Source organism: Ylistrum balloti, unplaced genomic scaffold (genome assembly GCF_031769215.1).
Source record: "Ylistrum balloti isolate Yb309-2 unplaced genomic scaffold, AGI_CSIRO_Ybal_v1 Utg372106, whole genome shotgun sequence".
NCBI classification, from domain to species: domain Eukaryota; kingdom Metazoa; phylum Mollusca; class Bivalvia; order Pectinida; family Pectinidae; genus Ylistrum; species Ylistrum balloti.
In genome coordinates, this window is record NW_026783009.1 from 505 (window position 1) to 18487 (window position 17983).

Below are 17983 nucleotides of genomic sequence, written 5' to 3' on the forward strand. Positions count from 1 at the left end.
GTACAGTGTTCTGTACGCTTACTAATTTTGGATGCTTTTAAAATAGCGATTAGAAAGATAGCGGCATTATTTACGCAGAAAATTGCCGCTAGAGGGCTCTAACTCTTTTCAATATTTCAGCCAATGAGAAGGCCAGGATCGGTAAATTTTGTGTGATAGGCCGTCGCAATAGGCTATGCGTACGGAGTACGTTTAGCCTAAAAAGGTAGTAGTAGTGGTGGTGGTAGTAGAAATAATAGGGATTAGTAATGGTGATAGTGGTGGTGCAGCCTGAAGCTAAGCTGCGCTTCAAGGGCAACAAGGGGAAGAATAAAATGGGTACGAACCCTTCTGCGGACAGGAAGAGGGGTTCCTGACTCATTTAGCTCCTTTGCCGTGGCAGACGAAGAGCGGGGCAGGGTGAACGGCAGTCCTCTAGCTCTTGTCCTGTCCTGCAGGATTAAACTCCGGATGTCCAGACGATTTCAGACTTGGCGGGGTCTCGATCTGCCCGTCCGGAGCTTTCCGTTGGAGTGCGTCTATCTGCGTCCGTTCCGAAATGGAGGGATATCAAGGAAGACGCTTGGGCATTGTCTGTGTCAAACAATATAGGTATCTGTACGCTCCTGTCAGTCGTGACCATTCTTTATCATCACTTATGAAATATATCGTTTTTTATGTTTACTGCATAAAATGTGTATGTACTACAATTGTACATGTATATGGGATATAAATACATACTTAATTGTTAAAAATGTGATTACACAAAATGCAAAATGATATTATCTAAGACATAAATATTTCTATTATCAATCAACAAATCAGTAATAAAGGGTCAGAAAAAAATGAAAAAAATTGAAAGATCAAACAACATAAGGCAAACTACACATAACCCTAATGCAAAATCAATAGCTTTAGGACGAAATATATCAATAATCTTAAAGTGTTCAAACAAATAAAACAACACACACAAGTAAACACGACCCTTAAAGTATTTGTTAAAACACGATAAATAGGAAGAAAAATACACAAACGAACTCTACATTTAAGAACCGATGTCCGACATAGATGATACATAAAGGGAACCTTCGGGTACAAAGGTCATGGACCGGTTTGCAGTCGGATTCGGGTCTTCTACCCTACCCTGTAGCATATGGAACCCTGTTAGGGAGGACAGTGTGGATATACAGGCTATAGGATCTAGAATTAGCAATCTAAAATCTCACACAATAAAACACAATAACGCACAACCATACATGCAATATATCACACACACACATACAAAACGAATTAACACTATACAAGATCACCAGAACACTGACATTTACTTTCTTTCAGAATATTTTATTGTCATGGTGGTATTGACAGTAGGAATTGGGCAACAGGCAGAGCCTATGAAAGCCCTCTCCTTACAGTGCATAAACAAGTATACAGACACATCAATCAAAATTAGAGATAACAGATAATAATAATATTAGGAATAAGAATGTAGAAGATAGATTCAAATGGATGATTATATAACCGAAATGCAAAATAGGCATCACCATCGTTTGTATTATTGAGTTCCAGAACAGTAACATAAACTAAAAAATACAAATTAGGTATCACAAGATATTACAAGACTGGGTCAAAATATGTCCATTTGTGGTGGGACAGGCTGCAGGTTCAAACAGTCCATTTGCACATAATCCTGAGCTGAGTCCCTAAAATGGACAGGCGGACCCACACTTGAGACATCAAATACAAATGAGAGATAGAAAAGATAGAAGTATAGAATGGGATGTACATTTGCTAAAATAGGCGACCAGTGTCAGTTATGAATCTCTGAACTATATCAAGAATAAATTTATTCATGTTTGCATCAAGTATAGGAGAACCTTTGAGAAATGTATCAATTGTAGGAGGTATAGAATCACTAAGGTCAGAAAGGGAATTAAAGAGGAGTTGTCTCTGGTTAGTAAAGAAGGGACAGTGGAAAAAGAAGTGGGTACAATCTTCAACTGGGTGGCCACAGTTACAGGCAGGGTTATCTTTAAGGTGGGAATTGAATAAATCAAAATTCAGATTACTTGCAGAGTTTCTTAGTTGACATAAAATTATGTTAGCTTTTCTTTGTCCTTTATATTTGAAAGTATCATTACAGTGGAAAGGAGGAATGGTAGTTTGCTGTGATAAAAAAGATTTTTGTATCGCATAAATGGAAGTTAATGAGGGATACAGACAAGATGGGCCATTCCATTCATTCATGAGTTTTGGAAAGAAGCTAGTGCTATATTGACAAGTTCTTGTATGGGGCACATCAAACAATCTATTGTGTCGAAGTGGATAAGGAGCATTATTATTGTTTATAAAAGGTTGGATAGAGTCAAATACATGAGAAGGGCATCTGCTATTTAAAATCTTAAAAAAATGAATATTTTGATGTAAGTGTCTTCTTTGAGCTAAGGGTATTAATCCAGACTCATTATATAGAATTGCATGACTGGTGCCCCGTCTTAGGCCAGTAATAATGTGAATTGCCTCTAGTTGAATTGATTCTAAGATGTTGCATTCCCTTTCTGTGCAATTAGCCCAAACAATATCAGCATATTCTAAAATAGGACGAATAAATGTAATATATATTAATTCAAGTGACTTTCTGTCAATTATATACTTTAACATTCTAAGTACATTTATTCGTTTATAAGCTTTCTCATAGATAGAGTTTATGTGGTTTGACCAATTAGCATGACTATTAAAAGTTAGACCAAGGTGCTTATGGAAGGTAACATTTTTAATAACTGAATCATTAAAGTACAGATTTGGATGCAACATCTCCGAATCAACTCTCCTTGAAAAAAGTAGGGATTCAGTCTTGTCAGGATTAAAAATAATACCCCATCTATTGGCCCACCTAGAAATTTTTTGAAGATCATTATTGAGTATATTAGCTGCATCTTGTCTATCGCCCTCAATTAAGCCATATAAAGATGTGTCATCAGCAAATAATTTCACATTAGATAGTAAATCATCACCAATATCATTAATATATAACAAAAACAGATAAGGACCAAGAACTGAACCTTGAGGGACCCCAGCCTGTAATGTTTTCCAGTTGGACTTGTATCCATCCAAGACCACTCTCTGTCTCCTGTTAGTTAAATAAGATGAAAACCACTTTAACATATTATTACTAATGCCATACTTTTTCAATTTAAAAATTAACCAATCATGCCAAACTCTATCGAATGCTTTGCTTCTTTACCTTTATCCAAATGCTTAGTAATTTCATCATATGTAATTAATAGTTGATTAACAGTGGAATCTTTAGGTAAGAACCCTGATTGATTTCTGGAGATAATGTTATGTCTTGAGAGATAATTATAAAAATATTTAAAGACAATTTTCTCAAGGATTTTACTGAAGATGGGAGTAACAGAGATTGGCCTGTAGTTGGATGGATCACTTTTTCCTCCTTTTCCTTTATATATAGGTGTTACATGAGCATTTTTCCAGGAGGTAGGAAGTACACCTGCAGAGATAGATTTATTAAATATTATTGAAAGAGGTTTTATAAGGGATTGAGAAACACCTTTTATGAATTTGGAAGGGATGGAATCAGGACCTGCAGGTTTGTTAGTATTAAGAAGCTTAAGTTGGTCGATAATGTCCTGTTCAGTTATGTCGATTGAAGAGAGGTTAATAATTGGTGGGGGATAACCAGGTGGTAAATCATCAGCATTCTTGTCTGTTGTTGAAATAGAAGTGAAGTAGTCATTGAAAGTCTCAGCTTTATCTAGAGGGCGTATTTTCAGATCACCATTAATAATAAGGGGAGATTCAGTATCACTTTTATTATGTAGATTCATAACTGATTTAGCAATTTGCCACCATTTTCCAGGAGGAATAGTTTTATTAATAAGAGAAGATTGTAATTTAGATAGATATTTATCTTTAGCCTCTCGGATTAAAGTAATGACTTGGTTTCGAATAGATTTGAATTTATTCCATGAGGCATGGGAACTATTTTGTTTAGCTTTAGAATGCTGACGATTTCTCTGTCTTATTTTCAGTCTAATTTCATTAGTCATCCATATTTTGTCATTTGGTCTAATAGTAACAGTCTTGTTAGGTACAAATTGGTCAATAGCTGATAAAATGTTGTTAGAAAGAACATAATTCATTTCATCAATATCACCAACTAATTGAGAATTCCAGTCAATATAATTAAGAAATTCATTAGCTCCTTCATGATTAGTATTTTGGAAATATAAAAGGGTCTTTTTATATGCAAGTTTCTTAAAAGACTTGAAATTTAAAGTAGCAGTAATTGGCGAGTGGTCACTACAGGATGGAGATAGTACAGAAGTACTGGAAACAAAAATTGAATCATATGCTTATATATATTTGGGTGATTAATTTTATCATAAGTAATTAAAGGAAGAAGATATTGCATAAATTATACTTGATGTGACATGTGTACATTGAACTGGAGAACACTGACGTTCGTCGGTAAGACGGTACACAGACACGGTAGGAGTGCGGGGACGGAAAACCTGTCAACCAACCAAACAACTAACCAGTCGAGAGGGTCGGTGGTACATTAACGTATATGTGGATCAGTAGAGTAAGATATGTTCACGAACCTGAAGGTTTACCCTCACATAGTGTTGTAAATTAGTCACTCCTAATAAAATGGCCGCCAGTCTATACTGATAATTTCTATTAATAGACTATAGGTCAAGGAAAAATATGATAATACATCATGGAGAACTAGTGCACTCCGGAAAAATTAAAGTGTTATGATTAAGAGGTAAACAAAATGACAACGGGTTTGCCCTAGAAACCACCATAAGTGAATCGCATGTATTTTAGGTACATCAACGGTTACATAGATATTAAGTGTTACCGTAAAAATACCGCAGCAACGAACGCTTCGGTTCGTTATCAATTCTGTCCTATATATAGACCCTACGTAACTATGCATTTGATTCTATGTATGCAAGTTATTCGACCCCCTCCCCTACTTAACTGATAATCTTAATATATTAGGTACTTAATAGATAAACAATTTTTGCCTTGATTTATGGTGAGCGTAAATAATGTATTATGGGGTTTTATCCGAGATACAAGAGATACATGTAGCACTTTAATATCATACTATAGAGTTAGAGCTAAACAACGAACTCTGTCGCTTTGATTAATATCAAGTTTCTGAACCGGTATACCTATTCTATGACACATGCTAATTGTCGCAACTGGTTGTGAAGATATACTGTCTCATGAAAAAAATGTAAAGAAGACTATATTACAAATTCCACCAGTTACGGATCCTAGATGTAAGAGTGTGCGAACAATTGTGTGCATATGTGCATGACTTGCTGACTACATTGCAGTTTCAGGTGTTGCATTTTCCCGATCAAATACAGTATACCAGAGTCGAACCCTGAATACATCAGCTATTTCTACATCTAGTCAAATTCGCCATAACTTTACGTTACGAGCATTCTTTACGCTGTGTTATGTCTAGATCGGGCAGCAATACGGAAATGTGAAATTATTTACCATTATATGATTTATCAAAATAACAGCCCGATAAAATGTATAACGACTGCATGAAATAGGAGTATATAATTTGCTTTTTCTAAACTCCCGCTGCAACTTTGTAATGAAGCTTACATAAACAGCATGTCCGAAATGTATGGGATGAAGTAATGGGCAGACTTGATTAGCATCTAGGACACCAGGTCTTATTCTCCTTGTACCGTTTTGTGCATGTCAGTGCTTTCTTGATTGTTGAAGTAATTTTTATCTATTTTCAATAAGAATTATGTTTTTCTCTTGTTGTGCAAGGAAACAACCAAACTTATCAATTTCTAACTTACTTTACTATTGTGTTTCAGATAGTGGTTATCTGATGGACGCAATTCGGAGTCTTTACCTTGTGTTTCCACACTTCCCACGTCCTTAGTCCGACACTCTGACACCAATAGCCAACGGAAGTACAAATATCTGCAAAAATAACTTTACATTCATTTATTGAATGGAAATGAATAATACTATTAACACGAATGATCGATAATCGAATGTGGGGATATCTTTGAGTAGTGGGTTGAGAATTCCTATTTGAGATGACGTAGATTTTAGGACACGTGCGGTACAAATTAATTATTCAAAGAATAGGGAATATCCTAATAAAACATGTTCGAGTAAGTGGAGTTTTGTTGGAGTTAGTGAGCAACAGATTCAACAGTTTTTTTAAAGTTCATAAAATGTCTAACTTAAATTTTGTCCTTTCTAAATTGAATTTGTTAATAAAAAAAACTGTTCACCGTTTTAATACTTGATATGTTGTTCTCTTGCTACATGTAATATTGTGGTAATATTGTCATGTCATGCTCTTTATTTTGGAGGAAATAAAGACAATGATAAATAATCTGTCCTAATCAACATCCTGTGCTGCAACTAGAAAGGGTTATCAGCCAGATTGTTGTTAATGATGCTCTTCAGTGTATCTCATTGGCTGTTTTGTTTACTTAAGCGAATCTCGTTTCAAGAACAAGACACTATTTACGTCGACGAAGCAAAAGACACTCGCCCTTCTAGAAGAATATCTGCACCTTTTCAAGGTCTCTTTATAAATGTTTTCTTAGCTTAAAATTTGTCCTCGAGTTAGAATGAAATTTTTATTTCGGCATTTCTTTTCATACCGGAATACAGCATCGAATTAAATCACATAAGATATCAATTCTAATTTCAAGAATTATTTAATTACAAAAAATGAACAGATAATTAAGAAAGAAATCATGCTCTTTTTTATTTTGTAAGCAAAATTATGTTTTATCATCTTTGATATTGATATTTGGTTACACATCCAAATTAACAATTCATTAATGATTAGATCAAATGGCTATTTGAGCTGAACAACATTTATCAATTTACCATGTTCATTCATTGTTTACTCACTGTTCAACCAAAAAGTGATGTGAGTACCAGTTAATATGAATGTCGTCTCTCCTAAGCAATTCACTGGTACGCCTCAAAGAGTTTGCTGCGCTGACCTTTTTCTCACGGGACAGAGAGCTTTGGAAAGAGACAGAGAAAAGAAACCATACAATGAGGATATAATTATTGCAGATAGAAAAGAAATGAAATTTTCTGTTGATCAAGGAAATTTGCCTCCTGTGTTGAGGAAGAAACTGAAATGTTCTTGTTTTGAGAACTGTCGACGTATTCTCTAGATTGCTGTTGATTAGTTCCCTGTTGCGATCCCTGGGCTCTGGTATTCCTTAAATAACAATCCCTAGAGCACATACTTTCCACCATCGTTGCGTGCATACGTACCTTTTCCTTCGCTAGCTTTCGAAACTTCTCTTATGTAGCATCTCTCATCTGTTCATCTTTCAATTCCTGTACACTCCCAATATCAGTCAAGAACTAAGGACCCTGTAGTAGTTTATACGGCTTCGCCGCCTTCTTCGTTTCTGACCTTGTCTGCACGGCATTAAGTAAGTCCATTTACCACTGTCCATTCGGTTGATCTACAGGAAGATCGTTCCTGACGTTCCCAACTATCACGTCGTATCAAGGTGATTCAAGTAAAAACGATCCTGTATCTCCTCTAAAGTATGGGATGTCGAGGTGGATATGGGTAATCTGGCACACCAGACGAGAACCGTCTGTTAAAATGTAATACTTCGTCTTGTCGGTTATCTTCTCAGGATCCATTAGACTCCATCTCACTCCGATCTCTTCACATCCGGAATCTCTGAGTACAGTGACAAGCTTACTACCAACACGACCTAATACTACTGGCATAGAAGTAGTTCCCAATTATTTCGTATTATAAGCCATACTCATCTTGAGGATGGAATCTTCGCCCTTGGTACCTCTAGTTTCCTGCAGAATAGATAATGCTTTTCCTTCCTTCACCTTGTCGGATCTCTTCTTGCGGCATTAAGATGCAATATGACCAATCTTCTTGCAGTAAAAATATGTCCTTTCCTTTTATCAATCAAGTGTATATACGGTTGACTTTCCTGGTGTAGAAGTAGACGCTGTATGTCCAGGAGCTGGTGGTGTGTGCCCTCTAGGTTTAGTTCCCTTAGATGTCGCCAAGTTTGTTGCTTTTGTCATTCTGGCTTCCGCATACTGGTCTGCAAGTGTAGACATCTCGTCGATTGATGTTGGAATCCGCTCCTTCAAGAATAACCTCATGTCCTGGTTACATATTAGAAGAAACTGGTCACTCATAACCAAGTCCTTCAGCCCATCATACGTCTTATTGGTACTGGTGAATTCGATCCATCTTTCCAAATAGTTGCCTAGCCGTATAGAGAACTGGGAAAAGTGTCACCTCCCTCAGGTCTTGAAGAATGGAAGCATTTCCTGAACCCCTATCCCGTCATGTCGAACCTTCTTAATAAAGCTTTCTCATCTCGTCGAAATACAGACCCTGTTTAACCGGTAGTCGTGAAAATACTGCTAGGGTATTTCCAGTCAATAGTGCGCTTAAGTTGACTCCCGAATCATCTGTCGTATATCGTTCAAACCGAAATATGCATCGATAATGTCCCTTTCGTCATTGAATGCTGGCAACTGAGTACCTTTCTTGACTACATTTTCTCTCTGGGTTGATTCCGTTTGGGCCATATATTCAGCTTGAATCACCTCCACCTATGGTCACCTTCTGCTCTCTTGTCAGCTCTGACCTCTTCTTCTTTTTCAAACTCCCTTTCCTTTTGTCGTTCTTGTCTTTCTCTCTCACGCTCATCCCTTTCCCTGGCCTGCTGTTCTTGTACAAATGATCGTAGTGCATCACCATCAAACTTTATCTGTTTTCCCATTTCTATCAAGTCCGCAAGTGAAGTCATCCTGAATACAACAAAATCTCATAACGCTGCAAACGAAATATAAAATCATACACATTACGATAAAAACACAACCACTCTGAACAAGTACTCACCTGCAATCCTTTATGATGTCTCAAACCAACTTATCTTGCTTGTGATATTCAAGAAAAGAAAAGTGTATTTCTAAGCTAAAACAGGTAATAAAAAAAACGCAACGAAACAACGGACAAACCAATTTATCTTACTGACTAACGTAAAGAACAGAAAAGAAACAAAGAATTCCTAGCCGATATCCGTCAAGCAATCAAGCCTTACATAATCAATTGAAACAGAATATGACATGGCTACACAATCACAATTTTAACAATTAAGTATGTATTTATATCCCATATACATGTACAATTGTAGTACATACACATTTTACGCAGTAAACATAAAAAACGATATATTTCATAAGTAATGATAAAGAATGGTCACGACTGACAGGAGCGTACAGATACCTATATTGTTTGACACAGACAATGCCCAAGCGTCTTCCTTGATATCCCTCCATTTCGGAACGGACGCAGATAGACGCACTCCAACGGAAAGCTCCGGACGGGCAGATCGAGACCCCGCAAAGTCTGAGAATCGTCTGGACATCCGGAGTTTAATCCTGCAGGACAGGACAAGAGCTAGAGGACTGCCGTTCGCCCTGCCCCGCCCCGCTCTTCGTCTGCCACGGCAAAGGAGCTAAATGAGTCAGGAACCCCTCTTCCTGTCCGCAGAAGGGTTCGTACCCATTTTATTCTTCCCCTTGTTGCCCTTGAAGCGCAGCTTAGCTTCAGGCTGCACCACCACTATCACCATTACTAATCCCTATTATTTCTACTACCACCACCACTACTACTACCTTTTTAGGCTAAACGTACTCAGTACGCATAGCCTATTGCGACGGCCTTTCACACAAAATTTACCGATCCTGGCCTTCTCATTGGCTGAAATATTGAAAAGAGTTAGAGCCCTCTAGCGGCAATTTTCTGCGTAAATAATGCCGCTATCTTTCTATCGCTATTTTAAAAGCATCCAAAATTAGTAAGCGTACAGAACACTGTACGTGCGAGTTGATAAGAAGCTAGTCTAGGGGCTTGGTTTGAATTATCAACTAACAGCACTTATAAACAAACAAAACTTAGAAACAGAACGTCAATTTTGTTTTAATCCTTGTCGTTGTGGCAAGATCGTCTTGATATATAACATCACTTTACCTCAGTAGACGTCACCGAATTTGACTGTTCGTCCCACGCGCACATCCGCCGATATGACCCTTTTTCAGGTTTTTCACACCCACCGCCGTGACACTTTTTCAAGTTTTTGAAGATAAAAAAATGCGCTTCATAGGCAAGGTACATTTGGTGCTCATGATTTATGAATAATATTTTTCAAATACTGTACTGATCATGATGTTGACTCTGTTATAACTTATATTTTTTTCTTTTAGTTTTATTTGATGAAGGTTGATTGTGCTGATTTCTCAAGGTTTGTTAATGTGTATCAAAGTTCCTTGAAATGAAAATATTCCTTCAAACAAAGCGCGTATAAAAAAATCCAAAATATTCATGTTAATAATTATCAATTAACTAGAACGAAATATTTCCATAACATTTTATTCATTTAGCGTGTCATGGTGACATTATCTAATGAATTGGAGATCAGAAATAGTAGTAGCTATAGTGAAAATATTGTAAATTTTGTATATATATGGAAGTCTGGTTTAATCTCAAAGAACTATGTCTTTATAGACATAATTACTGGAAGAAAAGTCTAACCATGATACTTCAAGGGAGATAGGCATGTAAATACATTTAATGTGATTATTTACACTTTTATCTATCTGAAATGCTGTATACACCTTATCTACTTTCCTCAACTACAAATTTAATTATAATAAGTAAGGACTATTACTTTGCAATACAAAAATAGAGAAGTAGGTATAAAGTCCTTTGGATTTGTCTAAATCCTCATGTTGATAGGATAGTAATTGCAACATCTTGGGTATTTCAAAGGTTTTATTTAGTCAACTTCATCATAGAGCTATTTAACTTTTGGCTTGTTGGCGATAAATATATGGTTGTGTGTATTTTGTTATTTTTTTTTACCTATTTCGATTTGTTCACATTATTGTCGTCAAATTTGAAATAAGAATTAAAGAAGATTTAAAAATCGCTTAGAATTAAGAAAAATAGCCTCTGGTTCTCTTATTTTAGTAATTTTTGCATTCCAAATTGTAGGAGTATGGGGAAAATAGTATAGCTTTGCGGTTGTGAACATTTTCCAATACGTTTAGCCTTTCAGTACTTTGATTTTGTATTACTACTGCTACCATCAGCACCACCAGCACCACCACCATTACTACTACTACAAATTCTACAACCACACCACCACAACTACTACTACAAAATTGAAGTGAAGCCCTACTGTGCTCCTTACTGTACTCTAAGCATGAACCCGCGCTTCGATTCTATTGCCCTAACAATATCATTGTGTATTTGTATGATATGGAGTTTTGAAGCAAACTAATTTATATGTTCATTTTCGTCAGCAAGCATTCCGCTTGGAACCCCCGCGAAATACAACCACCTTCGCTGTATGTGTAAACTATTTTAAAAAGATGCACGAGGATGGAGTACAGAGGAGTACACATAGGTCCTCCGAAGGTATCAGTATGCACCAATCAATAAGAGGATCCCTGGTACAGTGTAACAAAATGGGTAGTAGAAATACAATTTAGAGAATATAATTTAAAACAGAAATTTAAAGTACAACAGGTTCTCTGGAAACAATAACAACAGGTGTCAAAAGTCAGGCACTGGACCAGGGTTAACGTCCTGTGATGGACAGGCAGTTTGGTAGCCCTTAGATATCAAGGGTGTGCCTCACGCACCTAGCCACTGTAGCGAGATAGCTGGGGAGGGATCGTCGATCAGAGTAGATAGCATACTGGACGGTAAAGTACATCGGGATCCCTGAGATAAGGTTACATGAGCTTGCACGTGCCTTGATAATTATATGCCTCGCGGGGTGGGGTATTGTCATCCAATCGGGGCTTAGTTGGAATTGAAGTGTTTTGGTATTATTAATACTAAGACAATAGACAGTAGCAGGAGAGTAGCGGGAGAAGAGCAGGAGAGTGGTTGGAGGCTAGAGCTCGGGAGCTAGACAAGTCAGTGCGGGCCTGTAGCGGGAAGTAGGAACTTAAGCGGGAGATGGGGGTGGACTTGAACAAGATCTTGTGTAACCACGGCAAGAAATAAAATTTAACTCAAATACCACGTGTCGGAATAATTATTGTGTAACACACGTGGATATTTTTGGTGCCGTTCAGCAGGATTTCGAACCTGGGAGAACACAGGAAAAAGAGGTCATAGGAAACAAAATAATGTGTGTCCATGGATTTATGAACTTTACCAACATCTTGAAAGGGATATATAACAGGACAGATTCTCTATAAAGGTGAGTGATTAATTGGGATAGACCTATTCTAACAAATTTAGTAAATTAATTATGGCAGAAAATGTTGGTGTTTTAATAGAAAACTTGACAGCCCAATTAACTGGACTCACGTCGGCCATCAACACCCAGGGGATTGCAGGCGCAGTAGACAGCTATGAGGGGGACCCGAAGAAATTTAAAGAGTGGGTAGGATCGATAGAAAAATATGCTACGTTAACCGGGATAGCTGCTGATAGAATAAAATTAGTAGCGTACCAAGCTAGTAAGGGCCCAGTGGGAGATTTTGTGAAACGTTACGTTGAAGAAAACCCCCAGGGAACTTGGGCAGAGCTTAAGGCGGAGCTTGCCTCCCGATTTTCGGAGATAACCGATCCACAGCATGCTTTTGTTCTGCTGCGGAAAGCCAAGCAGAAATCGGACGACAGCGTCCAGATTTTTGCCGAAAAACTGTTGGCTTTGGCCGATGAGGCCTATGCTAACATGCAAAGGGGCAATCCAGCCGTAGAGCAGCAACTGGTCGGATTCTTTGTAGATGGGCTACTTAATGATAGCTTAAAGATGAAGGTAATGCGAGAAAATCCGCCAACATTACGGGAAGCGGTGAACGTAGCTATGGCCGAACAAAATTTGCGACGGCGATTCCAGCTCCGTACTAATACCGTAACCAAGGGTAGGCATGTGGAACCCATGGACACTAGCCTTGCGGCAGTGCCAATGGATGTAGGACATAGCAGAGCTACCCGTAAATGCCACAACTGCGGCAGAACGGGGCACATTGCTAAGGAATGTAGGTCGAAAACACGTCGAACTGGGGCTGGTCCGGGCCAATATCAGCAGCTCTGTTGGGCTTGTGGGAATCGGGGCCATTTTCAACGAGAGTGCCCTCAATATAGACAAAGAAAAAACTAGGTAGCTCTCCCTTGAATGAAACCGCTGGGGAGAGTAAAGTTTGCAAGATACATTTGGCAGGGAGTCCGAGTTCATGTGTAATAAAAATTGGGAAACAGCGATATAGGTCTTTAGTTGACTCGGGGGCAGAGATCTCGCTAGTACATAAGCGCGTTTTGGGGCATTTACAGCCATTCCCTGTTATTAGGAAGCCAAAAATTCAGCTACAATCGGTAAATGGGGACACATTGCCGGTAGAAGGTTGTGTTGATATAAAATTTAAATTAGGAGATACCACGGTAACCCAGTTATTTCATGTGGTCACAGACATGAATCGAAATTTTATCTTAGGCAGAGACTGGTTGACAGACAATGGCGTGAGGTTGTATTTTGATCTAGGTTCCTTACGATTCCGGAATCAATACATCCCACTAGAGGAAGATATCCATATTGCATCACTTGTGCGCCTAAGGCAAAAGGTTGGTCTGAAACCACAAACAGCTACCTTATGTCTTGGTAGGGTAGGACCAGCAAACCGTAGAACTGCAGAGCTACTGCAGGTAAAACCTGTGGATTCAGGTTACATCAGCACCGAACCTGGCCTCATGGTCGGTAATGCCGTGACAAAAGTGTCGAGCCGTGGACACTTGGCCATTATGATTGTTAATAATACCAACAAATATTATAAACTAAAACGCGGTTGTGTAATTGGCAGGACTGAATCCCTAGGTCAAGCTAATCTCGTTGAGACTCATACTAGGTCAACAAAATCTGTGGCGGCTACCGTAACTAAGGACAACTTAGGGGAAATTAAAGTAACACGAGAGCATAGGGGCGTAGTCACAGAGTTGATTCACACCAATAGGGACCTTTTTGTAGACAGTGACAGAGACTTGAGCCATACAGACACAGTGACCATGAAAATAGACACAGGAGGTAAGGGGCCCATCAAACTAAAACCTTACAGGACCCCCCTGCGTAAACGGGAGGTAGTTGACAAAGCCGTAGAGGATATGTTAGAGGCAAACATTATTAGGAGGTCGAAGTCGCCATGGTCATTTCCCATAGTTATCGTAGACAAAAAGGACGGTACAAAACGGTTTTGCGTCGACTTTAGGCAGCTTAATAAAATAACCAAACCCTTTTCTTATGCATTACCGCTTATAGACGATATTTTGGCCCTGCTAGGTAAGGCACATTACTTTACCACTCTAGACTTAAAATCGGGCTATTGGCAAGTACTAATGGACGAAAAAGACCGAGAGAAAACTGCATTCGTTTGCCATAAAGGCTTGTTTGAATTTAACGTTATGCCATTCGGACTGAGTAATGCACCCGCGGTGTTCTCCGAACTTATGTCAATAGTTCTTCGAGGGTTAGACCATATGGCCATAGCGTATTTGGACGACATACTAATATTTTCCCCCACAATAGAGGAACATCTGGAACATATTAGGATTGTCTTTAATAGACTCCGTCAGCATGACTTGCGACTTAAGCTGAAGAAATGTTTTTTTGCCCAGACCGAAACGAAATATTTAGGATTTACTATCAACAAAGGTGGTGTTATGCCGGATATGCAAAAGGTTGAGGCTATAAGAGCAATGGCTGCACCAACAAACGTACGGGAAGTACGAGGATTTATTGGGTGCACTAGCTACTACCGCAGATTTATCCCTAACTTTTCATACATCGCGGAGCCACTGATAGCTTTAACAAGGAAATACGCGAAATTTAAGTGGACTCAGGAATGTGAAAAAGCTTTTATATATTTAAAGGATAGTCTCACGGCAATACCTTATCTTGCTTATCCTGATATCAATCAACCATACATTCTGTACACAGATGCTAGTGACAGATGCATCGGCGCGTGTCTCACACAGTCGGCAATAGGGGAAAAGGCCTTCTTGCCAAACATTAAGAATGAAAGGCCAATTTACTTTCTGTCTCACAAACTGAGCGATACACAGACTAGATGGTCCACCATAGAAAAGGAGGCCTATGCCATTCATTACGCCTTGCAAAAATTAGACCATTATTTACACAACGCGGAATTTGTTATTCGAACGGACCATAAACCCTTAAAGTACATATTAGACTCTCCAATGCAAAATAGGAAGATCCAACTTTGGGCGTTAAGTTTATCAGGCTACAACTGTCGAGTAGAGTATATCCCCGGGACAGAAAATACTTGTGCTGATCTCTTATCAAGGTCCCCAGGACAGACCACCACAGAGGACGATACAAACCCCAACGATGACTGCCCCGACATTACGGATAAAACTTTTGAAATAGCGGTCTTGAATTCCAATCAGTTCGATCCCAAGGATTTTGCTAGTTGTGAGATAGCGGGTGACGCTGACATTGACATCCAGAGCCCGACCTTGCTAGATCTCGATATGAGACAGGAACAGCCAAAGGACGAGACAATAGCTGATTTAATACAAAAACTGACTGAAGCTGATGACAGTAAGGCGATACATAGGAAATACATGCTAGTAGAGGGAGTACTGTATTACATAACTGACCCAGATAATAAGACAACCTTGAGGTTATATGTTCCGGAGCACTTGCGTGGCAAGGTAGTTACCCAGTATCATGATGAAAACGGGCATATGGGCATAGATAAAACTTATGAGGCAATTAAACAAAAATATTTCTGGCCAAACTTGTACAAAAAGCTCTATTCCTACATATCTGATTGTGTTCCATGCCAAAAAAGAAGCCTACAGAAACGAAAACCCCATTACAGGAAACAGATATACCGCCGTTTCCTTTTGCAAAGGTAGGACTAGATCTATCAGGTCCTTACCCCAGGTCGTTATCGGGAAACAAATACATTGTCAGTTTTGTAGACTGGTATAGCGGTTGGCCCGAAGCCTTTGCCGTACCTGACAAAAGCGCGGAAACTATCGCCCATCTTTTAATTGAAGAAATATTTCCACGATATGGGGCACCATTACAGATTGTTACTGATAACGGGACGGAAAATGAAAATAGGGTTATGAGAGAAACTTTAGCAGTATTGAATATCAGCCACCTAACGACGGCATTTTATCATCCGCAAAGTAATGCCAAGGTAGAACGCTTCCACCGAACGTTACATGATATTTTGGCAAAAAAACTTGACGATGACACGACGGCATGGGACGTATATCTCAATCAGACGCTGGCAGCTGTCCGCTTTAACATCAGTGAATCCTCCAAATTCTCACCATTTTTCTTGTTATATAACAGAGACGTAGTCCTGCCAGTTGATAACCTGTTACAACCGCGACGAAAGTATGTTGGAGAGGAACTCCATCAAATTGCGCTTGAACAGCAGCACAAGTCCTTTATGTTAGTCCATAAAAATCTCAAAAGGGCCAAACAACGACAAGAACGCTATGCTAATAGACATACTAAACCCGTTGAATTCAAAGTCGGTGACCCCGTGTATTATCGTAACCACCTCCGAAAAAATAAACTGGATAACAAATGGGCACCATACTATAGAATTATATCCCAAACGACACCTGTAAGCTTTGTAATTAGAAATCAATTAGATGGAACCGTTACTAAGGCCCACGCCGAACACCTTCGCCTTGCTAAAATTGATGAATGGGAGATTCCCCACAAACCGACAGGTCGTCCACCACGTCGGGCGAAGTTTGTTGTCCCGCCAACCGATAGTGCGGACGCTGATTCGGAAAGTTCCGACTCTGAGGTACCGCTAGCCGATATTGCCCGTCGTTTCCGTCGGGAAAGGTCTTCTTCATCGGGGGAGGACAACATCCCCCTGATGGAATTGACAAAACGGTGGAAACAAGCCCAAATTTCTAATAGCCCCCCCGATCGTTCCAGTCACTCCGCCTCCAACTCAAACGGGAGTACCGTAAACCCTGTGGAGGCCCCAAGTTCCAATAGCGCAAGTGACAATGTCGATTGCGACCACGAATCTATGTCTGTCAATCAAGTTTCTCGGTTCCTAAATTCTCAAGATAAAACAAAAAAGGGTGAACGCAAAGTAGCTATAGCGGAATCCTTGTTAGATGTGTTGAGCAAACTTATATAAGGTTTCGTGTCAATAAGGTTAATAAGTCATTTAATTGACTATTGTAAATAGATTGTAAATATATATTAATCGTTTTGTAATTGCAGATATTGAATTGGGATCTGTGACCTGCATTGATCGTAAAATTTTCTGTGATCTCCACCCGTTAACAATTAAGCACCATGAAGCTGATACATGCACTGACAATTGCCGTAGGGTTGGTAGGTTGTTGGGTTCCACACGTGAGATCATCCCTACTTGTACGCGAAAATGTTATCTTTAATAAGATCAATGAGCTATCATTTACCCGCTCCCGATGGCTTGTAATGGCCGTGATTGACTTTCGAACTTTCGAAAACTTCCAAATAAAGCTAAATCTTGATCTAGCCGAAGCGTCGCGCATAAATGCGCGGGTTCAACAACAATTCACATTACATACAAAGGGCGAGTATCAAGAGACTATAACCGCAGTCAAAAGAGAGTTAGAATATTTAAATGTCAGTTACAGTTCTGTTAAAGATGGATTTCTGGAATATAAGACCATGAATAATCGGTATAAACGCAGTTTACTTCCAATAGTAGGGAAGGCATTGAGCTTCCTATTTGGTACTGTATCAGAAGATGACCTTGACTCTATTCACCAGGGTATTAACACCTTGGCAAGGAATCAAGAACATATCGCCCATGTTGTCGAAGACAGTATGTCGATAATAAACATTACAAGAGTTCAGGTATCTGAAAATAGACAAGCAATCAACAA

At 39.0% G+C, this 17983-nt stretch overlaps 1 pseudogene; it reads right to left on the reverse strand.

Annotated features, from left to right (window-relative positions):
* Positions 1–8354: 8354 nt before the first annotated feature.
* LOC132564248 (uncharacterized) lies at positions 8355–9659 on the reverse strand (annotated as a pseudogene).
* Positions 9660–17983: the final 8324 nt, after the last annotated feature.